Here is a 13,995-nt window from a genome sequence, read left to right as displayed (position 1 = left end):
AAAATGCATCTGTGAGGGTTCTCACAGGAACACCATGGAAAGCCTACATACAGCCAGTGCTGTGGCAGCTACATAGGTTGCCAGTTGTGTTCCAGGTCAAGCTGAAGGTTTAAGGGCATCTGAAGTCTGGGTCCAGCATATCTGAGGGATCGTCTGTCTCCTTAAATCCCATACAGAACATTGTGCTTTACAAATCTGAACAGGCTGGTGGTTCCTGGGCCCTGAGAAGTATGCCTGGCCTTGACCAGGGCCAGAGCCTTTTAAATTCCAGCCCTGACCTAGTAGAATTGAGCTCTCAGCTTAGGGTGCTGTTGGAGCTTTCACAGTTCCCCAGGGTATGTAAAATGGATCTCTTCCACCAAGTGTTTGATTGAGGCCATGTGGTAAAACACCAATCAGGATCCTCCTCTGAATCCCCTACTGTCGGGGCATGGGAGGAGCTTGCAGTCCATCGAGCACCAAGAGGGGAGATGGGCATGTGTAGGAGGGTAAGGATTGTGGGATTTTAATTGTATTTTATCGAACTAATGTAAAACGTCTCAAGCCGGTGGGGCTGGGACTGGCAGTAAGCAAATTAAATTAATACATAATAATAATTAATTAAGGAATAGGAAGATCATTGTTATTGAAAATGATTGGTTTGACAGTGACAACTTTCCCACACATCTCCTAATCTTTCGCTCCATAAATACAGTGTCTTTGTCTTGACTAATATTGGATCTCACTAGAGGGATATTCCCCTCTAGAAAATTCACCCTTCTTAATCTCCCATTGGGAAGCCAAGTCCAAGATTATACTATATTAATCTAGTACTATATTTCATTTTGGCATGAAATTTCAGCTATAATGATTATCCGGATATTTTGGACTATGGCTTCTTCAAAGAAAATGACAAGGATAACTGCTCTTTCTGTAGCTTTTATACACAGAATAACTGAATGCCAGGTCTCTGGTTTTTCAGGAGAGGCATTAACAGTTCTAAGGCAAAGTCAGCCCCTTCTAAGTCCATTGACCCTACCTGGCATAGAATGGTTTATCTGTGCACTGTAGCTGAAGCTTTGAGAATATATTACTCTTTTGTCCTGTATGTATGTATGTATGTATGTATGTATGTATGTATGTATGTATGTATGTATGTATGTATGTATGTATGTATGTATGTATGTACTTGAGTGGCTGTTTAGAATTTTTCAGTGGCTCTTTCATATTTTTCTGTGTTTCATCATCCTGAAGATATACAATGCCTATAGCTTCATTTCCAGAACTCAGTACAGAAAAAAGAGAGAACCTAACCCAGGCTATCAAAATCAGCATACAATCTGAACACAGCCCACGGTGCCACGGGCACCGCGGACTAAATAAAGCCGTAAAGGCTTTGTGGGAGGAGTTAGGGCGGGCTCGGTCCGGGATGAGGAGGCCGATTTCCGCCCTGCTAACAAGGAAGCAACTGTGAGCCGTGCGGCCTGACGCCTAGTGCCCGCTGTATTTTAGGTACAGCGGGCTTGATTACTAGTATAATATAATAGTTATACAATACTTAATACGATATTAAATCCAATGTAAAAAATGTGTCTTGTTAATGATTAACGAAGCAACCAAAATGGATTCTAGATCTGTGCCGTTTTCAATGTTGAACTTTTATCAGTGGTTGTTTCCTCCTATGACTGTGAAACATATCCTAGCAAGTTTCCAATATCTGAATATTCATCCAAATCAAAGTTGTAGTATAAACTCTACTGATAGAACATTGGCCTTCAGCTCGCAGGTATGGGAGATTCCAAGATACTAGGAAAACTTTTTAAAGGACTGGATGAAATTTAAGCTTAGAAGCAAGAAAACCATGTGTGCTCATTTTCTTTCTGGAATGCATCAGTTCAAGTACACACCAAGGAATGGATTACATGTGTGTGTTTTGTCTTTCCCCTGATGAAGGTCGAACTTCTAGCAATTAATGATGTGATATGTGAGAAAAAGGGTATTTCATCAATTCAGCTACCAGGGCCTCCCAGAAACCTTTTTGGCTCTCCTCACATTTTTCACTATGGCCACTTTCAAATGTGCCAGGGCCCCCCAGGGGGCCATATGGCCACCATTGAGAATGGCTGGTTTAGTGGATATCATTTTAATTTAGGTAGTGCTGAAGATATAACAGGTCATCAATGGTCAGTAGAGAGACAGAACAGCATAGTGTGAGGAATTGGGCCTGGAGGGACTGTAGCTGAACCCATGGGAAAAGGTCCTAATAGATTCATAGCTGTGTGGGAAAATGTTAGTGTGACCTTTCATACTATGTAAGTATATAGGGAACTAGCCAGCCCTCTTTATATTCTGGCTTTAGGAAGCCATGCAGTAATGATAATGGAACTAACTCAATGTGCGCAACATGATTTACACTAATTCTCTAATTGTAGTGTTTCTAACAGCTGGAAATAATTGCTGCTGGAACTGTCTGGTAAGACTCTTTGGGATCTGAGCTTGCGCACATCATGTTATAGATTGCATGGCTGGTAGTCTCTCTTCTTTTACGTGTCCCATTATTTATTTACAATATTTGCATGTAGTCTTTCAACTCAGATCTTGAGTGGCAAAGGAGAAGTAGAATAAAACAAAAATAAACATCAAACAACATCCAGACTGGGAGTCACAAAGCTTTTTGTCGGAGTCATGTAAAAATATCCCAAACTACGAGGGTTGCCAACTTCCAGGTAGGACCTAGAGATCCCATGGGGTTACAACAGATTGCCAGGCAACATAGATCAATTCCCCTGAAGGAAATGGCTGCATTGAAATGTCGACTCAATGACATTACAGGGCACTGAGATCTCTCCCTTCGCCAAACCCTGCCTTCCCTAAGTTACACCCAAAATCTCCAGGAATTTCCTCACCTGAATTTCCCACCCCAAATCTCCAGGAATTTCCCTCTGGACAACTACCCTACCGCCCTTACATGTTACCGAGTTCTGTTCTGTCCCAGAAACAAAACATGGAATAGGAAGAACACCAGGGCCCATTCCGCACAGATTCATTGTAGCAGGAGTGTGGCAAATTGTAATCGCTACTAAAATGCAGTTATGCACAACGTCGTACACAATCTGCCACACTCCTGAAACAGTCCTGCTAGAAGCGTTTCATTGTAGCGCTTCCAGGGAAATCCCAAAAAGTGGATTCACCCTCTGGAAAGCGCTACACTCTTGCAACCAATCTGCAACACTAGCGAAAAAGATCTGTGCATTACCTGTCAGGATCAGTGCCTGGTCCTGCCATGAGTTGACCAGGGTTTCTCCATATTTGTTTGATTTGCATTTTACCTTTCCTGCTGGGGCATCTTTATAACCCAGGCCCCATATATTATGCTCGCATGCCTGAAATCGAAACTATTTTGCTGTAGCCTGTTATCTCAGGGAGCTGTGAATTATTTGTCTTTTGAACTGGCCAGCCGGGTCTGCCTTTTGTAACCAAAACATTTATCTCGTCCGGAGATGCCCAAGGACGTGTAAGAAGTAACACTGTGGTTTATGGCATCTGGTGCCCCTCTTTCCCCTCCTTTGGGAACCTTCAAGGTTTGGGCGGGAGGGGTGGCAAATGTGATTTCAGGCAGAATTGACTTTTCTAGCTTAGGTGTATGAAGTAACTTCTCAATAAACGCTTTCTTTTAAAGAAGCTTGTTGTGAGTTCTTGCAACGCTTGACATTACCATTGTTGCGGTTTCAGCAAAGTCCCTCCCCCTGGCTCTCTCCTCTGATCTTCCGGCGAAGTGATCGCCATTTTTTTTCTCTGAGCGAGTGGAGAGCAACAAACCAGCGAGCCTTCATTCACCCAGTGAGGCTTCCCCGGCTGCAGTCCCTCCACAGAGCTGTTTTAAGTCACCAAGCACCACACAGCCCCGTTTGCTGGTTCCCTTTATTTTCGGCCGAAAATTGTGCCTGTGCACGGGGGGGGGGGGTTTCACTCAGGGGGAGTGTGGCAATGATGAAACAGCAGCTCACATGCCACCTGCCAGCTAGATGGGTCACTTCATTGCAACGAATCAACGCAGATTCGTTGCAACATGTTTTTTTAACCTGCCTTAAAGGGAAAGGGACTTTTCGGAAGCATGGTAATGGCCACCCATTGGCTGCTCGTTTGATTGACGGCCAGGGGTGGGACAAAGCTCGGCAAATATTGCTTCCTGGATAGCGATTTTTGCCGAGACTGGAAACCTGTGGGAAACGATTGAAACACAGCTGGATTCCACTACAAAGGCAGGTATGCATAACGACGAATTCCACTATTTTAAATTGCATTTTTTCTTTCCATGATCAATTTGCCACACTGATCCTGGTGCGGAATGGGCCCAGGAATGTAAATATTAACCAAGAAGCACAGAGAAAAATTCCTTTGAAATACAAGCTTTATTATTATTTTTTTTAAGCCTAGGCTACATAGTTTTGTGATATTTTCCTGGGCCTTTTGCTGAATTGCAAAAGTCCATATAGCACGTTCAACAGTTATAAAATCTACTCCTTAATCACTCATAATAAATAACCCCCACAAATGCCCTTGGGGAAGAAAATGTGTTTCAGTTCATGGTGGAAATTGTAGCCAAGATTTCAGTACAGTCTCTCAAAAAAGGATATCTATATAGTGTGCATCAGAACATGGAAAGACCTGCCAATGACCTAAATAATCAGAAATAATAATACTAATAATAATTTATTGCAGTTTGTCAGATCATTTCACGCCCATTAATTAGGTGCACCTCAGCCCTTTCCTAGGGTGCTAGAGTTGGGAGGGGCACTAACCAACCCAGTCAGCCCCTCTCCCACCTGCAGCATCTATGGCTGCTACTGCCAATGGTATCCTCAGGAGGCATCGTCCAACCCCAGTGGGTAGCTATAGGGAGACTGCTCTTCCTCCTCCTCCTCTGTACAGATGGGTCCAGCCTTCTTCCTCCTTCCCTCTGACTCACCTTGCTTCACTGGTCTTCCAGGGAGGAGGAAGGCAGGCTCTGTCTTGCCTCCCCACTTTCCTTGTGGCTGGGCTGCCCAGGGTTGAGGAGGCAGACTTGCCTTGCTTCCAGACCAGGAGCTGAAGTGGGCAAACTTATTATTTATTTCTTATTTCAATTTATATACCACCGCATTTCCTAGGAACCCATGGCAGTTCACAGAATAAAACATTAAAATACAATAAAACCCCATAAAACCCCAATTTACAATAGAACAAGCAAGTGGTCAAAAACACAAATAATCTATCCCAACCCCCTTGTTCATACGGTTCAGATGGATCAGATGGAGGCTGAGTCTTCTTCCACTAGGAAGCCTCACCACTGCTTCACATCACCATGATGAGGGGAAGCAAGCACCACCTCCCTGTAGTGTACTTCATAGCAATGCAGGGGAAGGAGGCAAGGAAGACAGGCATTGGCTTCTTGCCCTGGGTGAAGGGGGCAGCTTCTTACTATGCCTCATTGAAAAGAGGGAGCTGCAACTTCCCTGCCTGGGGTACTGTGAGGCTTTGACCCTTGTGGGCTAGAGTCCAGGGCAGGAAAACCTTCTGGCATCCTTTTTCAGTAATCCTGAGGATCGGGCCTCAGTTTAGGGTGGGATTGCCAACTTTATCTGGTGAAATTCCAGGAGATTTGGGGGTGGACTTTGGGAAAGATGGGACCTCAGCAGAATATAACACCACGGTGGTCTCTGAACTTTTTTTCACCAGGGACCACTCAACGCCTTTTACTGAGGCCCGGTGGGGGGTAGTTTACTCCTCTACTCTCAACCACTGCCCTAACGCTCTCTGATCGCTATGGTAATGTTTAAACATCCCTTCAAAATAAGATGCAGACATGCCACAACAATGAACATAAGGAACATTTTATTTTCATGGAAATTTTAACTCATGACAATGACAAATCAATGGGAACCCTGAGCTTGTTTCTCTGCAATGAGATAGTCCCATCTGGGAGTGATGGGAGACAATGACACCCAAAGTGTGTTGTAAGGGGCCGGGGGGGGGGAGAGAAGGGGTCCTTTGGGGCCCACCTCCAATTGGGGCCCACCTCCAATTAGTCGAAGGACCACATGTGGTCCGCTGCCCACAGGTTAGGGATCGCTAACATAGATCACCCTCCAAAGCAGCCATTTTCTTCAAGGTAACTAATCTTTGTCATACGGAGATTAATTGTAGTACCAGGAGATCTCTATGCCCCATCCAGACTGGTAATTCTACACAGGAGGCCCAAGCTGTTGCCAGCCTCTTCCTTCGGCCTGGTCCCAGGTGCAGACTGCTGCCAGAGCCCTGTCTCCATTCTGAGGTGCATAGGGGGTCTGCCAGAATCCGAGGCAGCTGTTGGCACATTTCTTGGTGTGGCCTCACTTGTGTCCCTTCCTCCACAGGCCCTGGCTGAGCTGCCTGACTGAGACCTCTTCTGCACAGAGGACTCACCCAGCTGTTATGCTGCACTGTCCCCTAGTTTTTTGCCTCAGGATAGCCGCCTCAAGGAAGATATACTTGATTCAGTGGCCACATATTGTAGCTTTATGTTGTTTACTGTCTGTTCTATATCACTGCTTTACCTGCCTGTCTCAGTGCAGGGGATCTAGGAATGCCAGTCTCTGTGATGGTATTGCCCCAAAATTCTGAGGAAGAGACCCACAGCAATTTAATCAAATTTAACTCTTGTGGAAACTTCCTGTGAGGCTTGGGAGACCATTTGTGTTTGGGATGAAGTGTGAGGACATGGCAGGAAGGAAACAGGCAGGATAGTTTGAAAACTTAAGTGGATTACAGTTATATAACCCAGTTATGGGCCCATGAATTCAAGGAAGCGCTTTTCCTCTGGCTGTCTGCCTGTCATATAGTTCCCCTGACAGGTAGGGTTTATTAGCTTTTCCAACCTCGCTCTCTCAGCATCTTTCATTTTCTCCTGTGCGCATCCCTCAGCTGCCTGTCTCTACTCTTCCGGTATCTCTAGCTCCCTAGGGCCCCTCATTTAGCTGCACCAGCTGCCTGCACTAGCTTCCTCCAGCACTCCCCCCTCACCTCCCCCCCCCCATGCCTGCCACACATCCTCTGGCAGTTTTGCTTTGTTTCATCTCTGCTCACAGCTCATCTTCAATACTGTTGCTTGTTTCATGTGGGTAAGCCCCCAACCACCTAAGGAATTTGGTTTGTAGAAAATATACCCCCTTTCCCCACACACAATGTTTGGAGCATTATCCCAATTGCCTCACTGTTAGTCTGACTGGAATTCTGAAATCCTCTTGTTAAGTGGTTAGATCTTAGACTTACTGAACATTTGCTGTCCAGTTAAAGTTTGTGGAAACTGCATGTGCTAGGAAATTCTTTTGGGGAAAAAAATACCCTACACTCTGTGTGTTGAAGGTTATGAAGTGGGGTGACGCTAAGCTCTGTTATTGGTCTTTCTTCATAAGAAAAGTTGCAACCTAAGCAGAGCTGTGAGATTAAATATTGCCACACAGCTTGTTCCCTTATCTTTGATGCTCCTTCCTCTTTGATGCCCTGCCGCTTGGCAGGCATACATCTGTTCCCCTGGAGAGAATGGCAGCTCCAGAGGGCAAACTCTACAACACATTGCAGATTCTATTGCACATTGCAATTTCTCTTTTCCATGGGTACCACCTGAAAATGTCTAGCAAGTTCCCAGCCCCGTATTGATCATCACAACAAGATGCTAGGAACAGTTTCTTTCCAAAATGATCTTAAAGATCTAAGGAAAAAAATATATATCCTTTTTCAGTTTGTCTCGTAAATGGCAAACTCAATACAACTTAAAGTACTTGATGTTTTACTAAATCACAGTGCTGCAAATATGCTATAAATCACACTGCTGGAAAAAAGCAGTCAGACAAATGCCTTAATCCAAGACACAATTATCAGCTTTGTAGGTTTTCCATGGGATTTGACTCAGCAAGTGGCTCAGAAGACGCCCTAACAGTACATTTGGTGTTCCAATAGTGTGGCCACTGTTGGCAGAGTTTATGCAAAGAGAGCTACTTAAAGAGAATAAATAGTTTAAGAAAAGAAACCAACTTTGTATAGAAAGAGGAGAGAGAGAGAGAGAGAGAGTTCTAACTAATGGCCTGTTCTGTTCATTCTGTCTGTTCTGGAGGCAAGCTGAGAGGAAGTGTGCTCAAGGGAGCAGGAAGTCTCCTACTGAGCTAATCGGGACACTGGAGGAGATTATTTGAAACACATCAGGAAGCAAATGCTGGCAGGGGCTCATGGGAATTATAGTCCATGGACATCTGGAGGACCACAGGTTGACTACCCCTGTTTTAGAGGGACTGTAGAGCACTATTTCAAGTGGTAGAGGATAAAACATAACAATGGGTTTAAATTATGGATGGGGAGATATCACTGGGATATTAGGATTTGTTTTTAACAATAATGGTCGTTCAATGGTGGAATCAGTTGCCTAGGAATGTTAGGGTTGTCTCTCCTTGGAGGTGTTGTCAATGGTGCATGGTATAGGGGTTTAGACTGGACAGTCTTTAGGCCATTTCCAACTTTTATAATTCTATGAATGCCTTCAGTTTATGAAAACTCAGAAATCTTCTCATGGAAGTTCGTCTCTCTCTTAACAGAACATGGAAAACTGTGATGTTTATATAAGCCCTGGAGACTAGATTGAACCCAGATGCTTTGGGACTTTTGAAATACGGATTCAGATTTTCATCTTGATGCAAGATACTGCTGCTGATGTTTCTCCAGATATTTCCAGACACATTACAAAGTATCTGGATGCAGTTCAAATGATTTGAAGAACTTATCCATACACAGGATATCATTTTACCCCAGTTTCATCTACAGTTGTTAAGATACTCTTGTGAGAGACTAACCTTTCCTAGGTAACAGGTGTGCAATTATTTCCCCGGCTTAAAAAAGAAAAATCACAAGTATTGTTAAAACCAGATGGCTTGTGAGGGAAAATAGTGTCATAGAGGAATAATTTGCTACTGTGATTTGTTTCATAAAGCAGAACCTCATGCAAACACAAACACCTTTCTAATGCTGCTCCCAATATATAAGCAATTCATTTAGATGCAAACAGGAACCTTTAGCAAATTACTGGACTGCTTTGATAATTTTCCTTTCCCAGGAAACAGCAGGTGACCACGACCTCTAAATAACAGAAAGATTGCTGGGTATTGGTTAGGTGTTGCTGTTGGATTTTTTGGCTGATTCTGTTTTTTGTTTTAAAACATTCACGCTGCATTTCTCCTAAGTCTGAAATATGAGCAGAACTGTTGAACATGGTGAAACTCAGTGAACTTGTGAGTACTCAGGCATCATATTCAGATATCAGTTTTGTCCCTTACATCCATCCATCTGTCCGTCCGTTTGTTTGTTCCTTTGTTAATTTTTCAGTTTCTAGGCCACCATTCTCAGTTAGCCAGCCAGCCAGCCCATGGTGGCTTACAACATAAAATAATAAAGCAGCAATGAAAATACAAAAAAATCCCCACCCACCACCCCATGCTAGTCATCCCTAACCCACATATTTGGGGAATGTTACCATTGGGAGCATCAGGGGCGGGGCAACGATCTTCCCTCTACCTCACCTCAATCAAATGTCTGGTGGAAGAGCTCCATCTTACAGGCCCTGTGAAACTGAGTTCGTTCTGGCAGGGCCTTCAGCTTTTCTGGGAGCTCATTTCACCAGGAGGGGGGCAGGGCCAGAAAAGTCCAGGGGAACATCACAGTCGCAGTTACAGAGTGAACAGCTCTGCATAGGGTATAGGGAGTTAGGTGATCCCTGTGGTCTCTTAGATAGTTTGTCCATTTAAAAATGGTAATGCTGCTTGTTTTTTTTATTTAATTATAGGCTGGATGCCAAACAGTGCCAAGCAGAGCTGTGTTAGGGAAAGGCAAGTACTCCACCTTCCCCTCTCACTGAAGTTCTGAATTCCTCTCCAAATCATGCTCCTTTGGGTTGGTGGACCCAAAGTCACAGGGTCTCCAGGTAGAAAGATCAGGCTGGGCTGGAGCAAAGTGTTGATGCTCAAGCTGGGTAACAAGAGCTGGATAGTGGGGTGTCATCAAGGACTAGCTAAGCTCGGTTGGAAGAATCAGATATCCTTGAGTTTATGTATAGATAGAATGGAGGTTTTAATTAAAACATAGTACGTATGCTTCCAAGGCATCTCTTTTGATCAAATCATGTTTCCTTTGAATACAGATCTGACTAACATTTTTATGGAACATTCAGAAGTGCTTATATTTTAGTTAATGCTAGCATTGCCAAGTCCTGCTCAGGAAATTTCTGGAGATTTGGGGGCAAAGCCTGAGGGTTGGCGAGGGAATTCAAAATGGAGGTCCCTAAAGTCCGCATTTTGAAGCTGCCATTTTCTTGAGGGGAACTGATCTCTGTAGTTTGCAGATCAGTTATTATCCTAGGAGAACTCCATACCCCATCTGGAGTTTGGTGATCTTAGTTAGTGCTAAAATAATCCAGAAAAAAAGACTGAAATTTCTACTTGAAAAAAATCTGTACAATTCACTGGCAATGATTTGAATTCTTGGTTTCAGGAAATCAGGATACGTTTATACATTATTGCTTCCATAATGATGACCTAGCAGGAACAACATAGCTCTCTCCTAATCCTGTCATGAATTGTTTTTATGAGATGATTTATAGCTGGATGCTGACTAATATTACATCATGTGTTCTATGAAACGTGGTAAACTCTGTGGAATGGGGTGTGGTTGGGATTATTATTATTTATTTCTATGACAAATCTTTCTGGAATTAATTTGGCACTTGTGTGTTTTCTTCCCATAGGGCAAATGGAAGCTGTAAGGCAGTGGTTCTCAAACTGGGAGCTGAGACCACTTTGGGGGGTCAAATGACCATTTCACAGGGGTTGTGGCAGGGCAAGCAGCTTGGTCGGGGGGAGCGCTATCCACACAACAGTCTTGTGGTGTAGGTCGAGACAGAGCATTCAACTGTCTGGAGCTGCAGAAAAGAGCAAGATCAGCATGGTGGGACAAGAGGCAGAACTGAACTGAGGAAGCCCGGGGAAAAAACCAATTTATATACAATCATGAACAATGGATCTTCATGCCATTGGTCAGTTTCGGTTTAATTTCTGTGAAAGAACACTTGTATAATTTTGCGGTTGGGGGTCACCACAACATGAGGAATTGTATTAAAGGGTCATGGCATTAGGAAGGTTGAGAACCACAGCTCTAAGGGGACAGGTCAGTTTTAATTAAGAAAATTACATGGGGGGAAAGGGTTAAACTCCCACTAGCACAGCACTCCCACCAGCCCAACCATAGGTTGCTAAAACTGTAAGAGACCTAATCATAGATCTCCTACCATCATTTCTAATTATATATCCCGTGATAACTCATTTCCGGTGTCATTTAGCTGAGCTGTTTTATGGCACAGGAATATAGAGATGGACTTCCTTTCTCATGCAAATATCCCAAAGATCAAGCCTAGGCCAAAAGTGGTTTATCTTAGTAGCACATGTATGGGTTCCACTGGCGTCATGATGCTGTATATTTTGAGGGCCTTTCTTAGGGGATCTTCATTCTTATGCATCTTGCAGACTGCAAGAATGAAAAAAGGCTGCAGAGGAAAGGATGTGCAGTAATGGGTTTAAACTACAAGTACAACAATATAGGCTAGATATCAGGGAAAAAATTTTCAGTCAGAGTAGTTCAGCAGTGGAATAGGCTGGCTAAGGAGGTGGTGAGCTCCCCCTCACTGGCAAACAAGAGTTTCGTGAACTGCCTCCTTCCTTTTTCACCAATAAAATGTTGGTTGGTGCAACCTATTGTTGTTGTCAGCAGTAGCAGCAGCAATAGTAGTAGTAATAGAAGTAGAATTATTTACAGAATGATTTAATCATGTTGGAAGTGTGTGTTGGTCTCAATTGAATTTCCAGACTACTTCCAGAGGGTGATAGAGGAAGAATAGATTTTGGCCCTTATGACATCATGCTGGAGTGTCCCCACAGCACTGTGGGAAGTCAAGCTGGCTGTTCCAAACATGGAACTGTTCCCTTTACCAATTTTTCTCTTGATTGCCAACTGGTCTCCTGGGAGGCAAAGGAATTATGAAAATGCATAGAGCTGAATCAGAGAGAAAAGACAAATCTCTAAATCATCAATTTTGAGCAGAGATTCATTGCCGCTACCATTTCATGTAGACCTTGACCTTTCCAGTAGGATCCCTTCCCCCACAGACACCAAGGAGGGCTCCCTGCACTGGAGGGCCAGTGTAACCAAGGAGTGCTTGCCTGGATTCAGTTTACCTGTTTGTATTCTTCCTTGTTATAAAGATCAAGAAGCACAGACTCCACCTAGTATTAGTGAATGTTTACTTCTTCTGTGTAAGGGATGTATGGACAAGAAGAATGGATTTAGTTATTGTAGCTGAACCTCTCAGCGATTTCCTCATATATATGAGAATCACGTGTGTCCGTCTACACAGAGGTAGTACAATAATTCCTTCTGTGTAGGGATTTTGCAGAGTGTTAAAGGCTCTTACCGGTGCGCTTGTGTCTTGAAAGTTACAGCCAGAGCTGTGTGGTGTTATCAGCCAGCAGGTCTGTGGCAGACTCTGCTTCTCTTTTGTCTCCTCCGCTCCCTTCCCTGTGTTGCTGTCTTGTCCTCCTGAGGGATTTAGAGCTGAAGAGGCGGATGGAAGCAGAAATGCAGCAGAAGTCAGAGTTTAGCCTTTCTGCCTCGAGGCTCCATAGAAGAGATGCCATGTGACTGACTCCGGTGAATTTACAATAGGGGGGATGTCTGGAGAGATAAGAACAGGGCTATTAGATCTTCCTAGCAGCTTATCGCTGCCTAGAGTCACACTCATAGTAAAACATGCCATTGGTGCCCAGAGCCACAGGGCTCTGATTGCCATTGATCCTGAGCTCCTGGGCCTCTCCCTGATTCAGCAGGTACCAGGAACCACTTCCAGCTAAGGTTGCCAACAACCTGGAGGAAAGTGCCCTACCCTTTAATATACAGGCTTTATATGAAGAGACTGCTGGTTTTTCATGGCACTGAGTTAAAAGAAGAGGAAGAGTTGGTTTTTATACCCTGCTTTTCACTACCCAAAGGCTTATAATTGTTTTCCCTTCCTCTTCCCACAACAGATACCCTGGCCCATTCTGCATGATAGTGGCTGTGTTGGGCTGCTGCCCATGTGGTACTGCAGAGCAGAAAGCTCCACAGTTTACTGTGTCCCCCCAGGAAATAAAGCAGCTGCGGAATAGTTCTGCTGTGCGAGGGTTATTTTGAAGGAGGTTGTTCCATGCAATCCCACCTTCCTGCAAAATAAAAACAAATGCCCTGGTCTACCCTGCAGCACGGCAAAGCACTGTGAAGCTGACTGGGGTGTTTGTTGCCCCCTCTGGTCCACCGTAAGGCAGAGAGGAGCCGAGCCTGGAAGGCCCGACTCTTCCCTATCCACATGGGCCTGATGTGGGACAGGCTCTGTTGGCCCCTGCAGCAGCTAAGAAAATGCGGATTCTCCCACATTCCCTTCGCTCTGGCCAACTGAGGGATTGATGGATCCGTGGCAGGCCCCAGACGGGGTGTGCCCAGCGGCTGTGTCATGCGGAAGCAGGATTTGTCCTGCTTCCATATGATGACCCTCTTGGCCTTTTCCGCTCATGCAGAATTGGCCCCTGTGAGATAGGTCAGACTGAGAGAGCTCTGACACTGTCCTGTTAGAACAGCTGTAACAGGACTGTGACTAACTCAAGGTCAACCAGTTGGCTGCATGTGGAAGAGCAGGGAATAAAATCCAGCTCTTCAGATTAGAGGCCACCATTCTTAACCACTACACAAAACTCTTAATCACTACACCAAGAATGTGACCTTATAAACAGCATCTTATTAAACCTCTGTTAAAGGGGCAGGTTTTCTCTCCAACTTGTTGGAAATCCTGGCAGTTGCATTTGACTGCATGTATCTTCTTTTGTTCAGTAACTCTAGGATTCTATTGGGTAAAAAAAAAAAAGCAGTGGAAAACAG

The 13,995-nt window shown here is 44.3% G+C and overlaps 1 long non-coding RNA gene across 1 annotated transcript in view; it reads right to left on the bottom strand.

Annotated features, from left to right (window-relative positions):
• Positions 1–13,995, bottom strand: part of LOC143840650 (uncharacterized) — an 80,846-nt gene that overhangs the window by 44,556 nt on the left and 22,295 nt on the right. The window contains exon 2 of the long non-coding RNA XR_013232284.1: positions 12,503–12,762. This is a non-coding gene — a long non-coding RNA (uncharacterized LOC143840650). The remainder of the gene's footprint in view (positions 1–12,502; positions 12,763–13,995) is intronic.

The sequence above is a fragment of the Paroedura picta genome, chromosome 6 (genome assembly GCF_049243985.1).
Source record: "Paroedura picta isolate Pp20150507F chromosome 6, Ppicta_v3.0, whole genome shotgun sequence".
NCBI classification, from domain to species: Eukaryota; Metazoa; Chordata; class Lepidosauria; order Squamata; family Gekkonidae; genus Paroedura; species Paroedura picta.
Note: the sequence above shows the minus strand (reverse complement) of the source record. Positions and strands in the feature narration are given on the sequence as shown.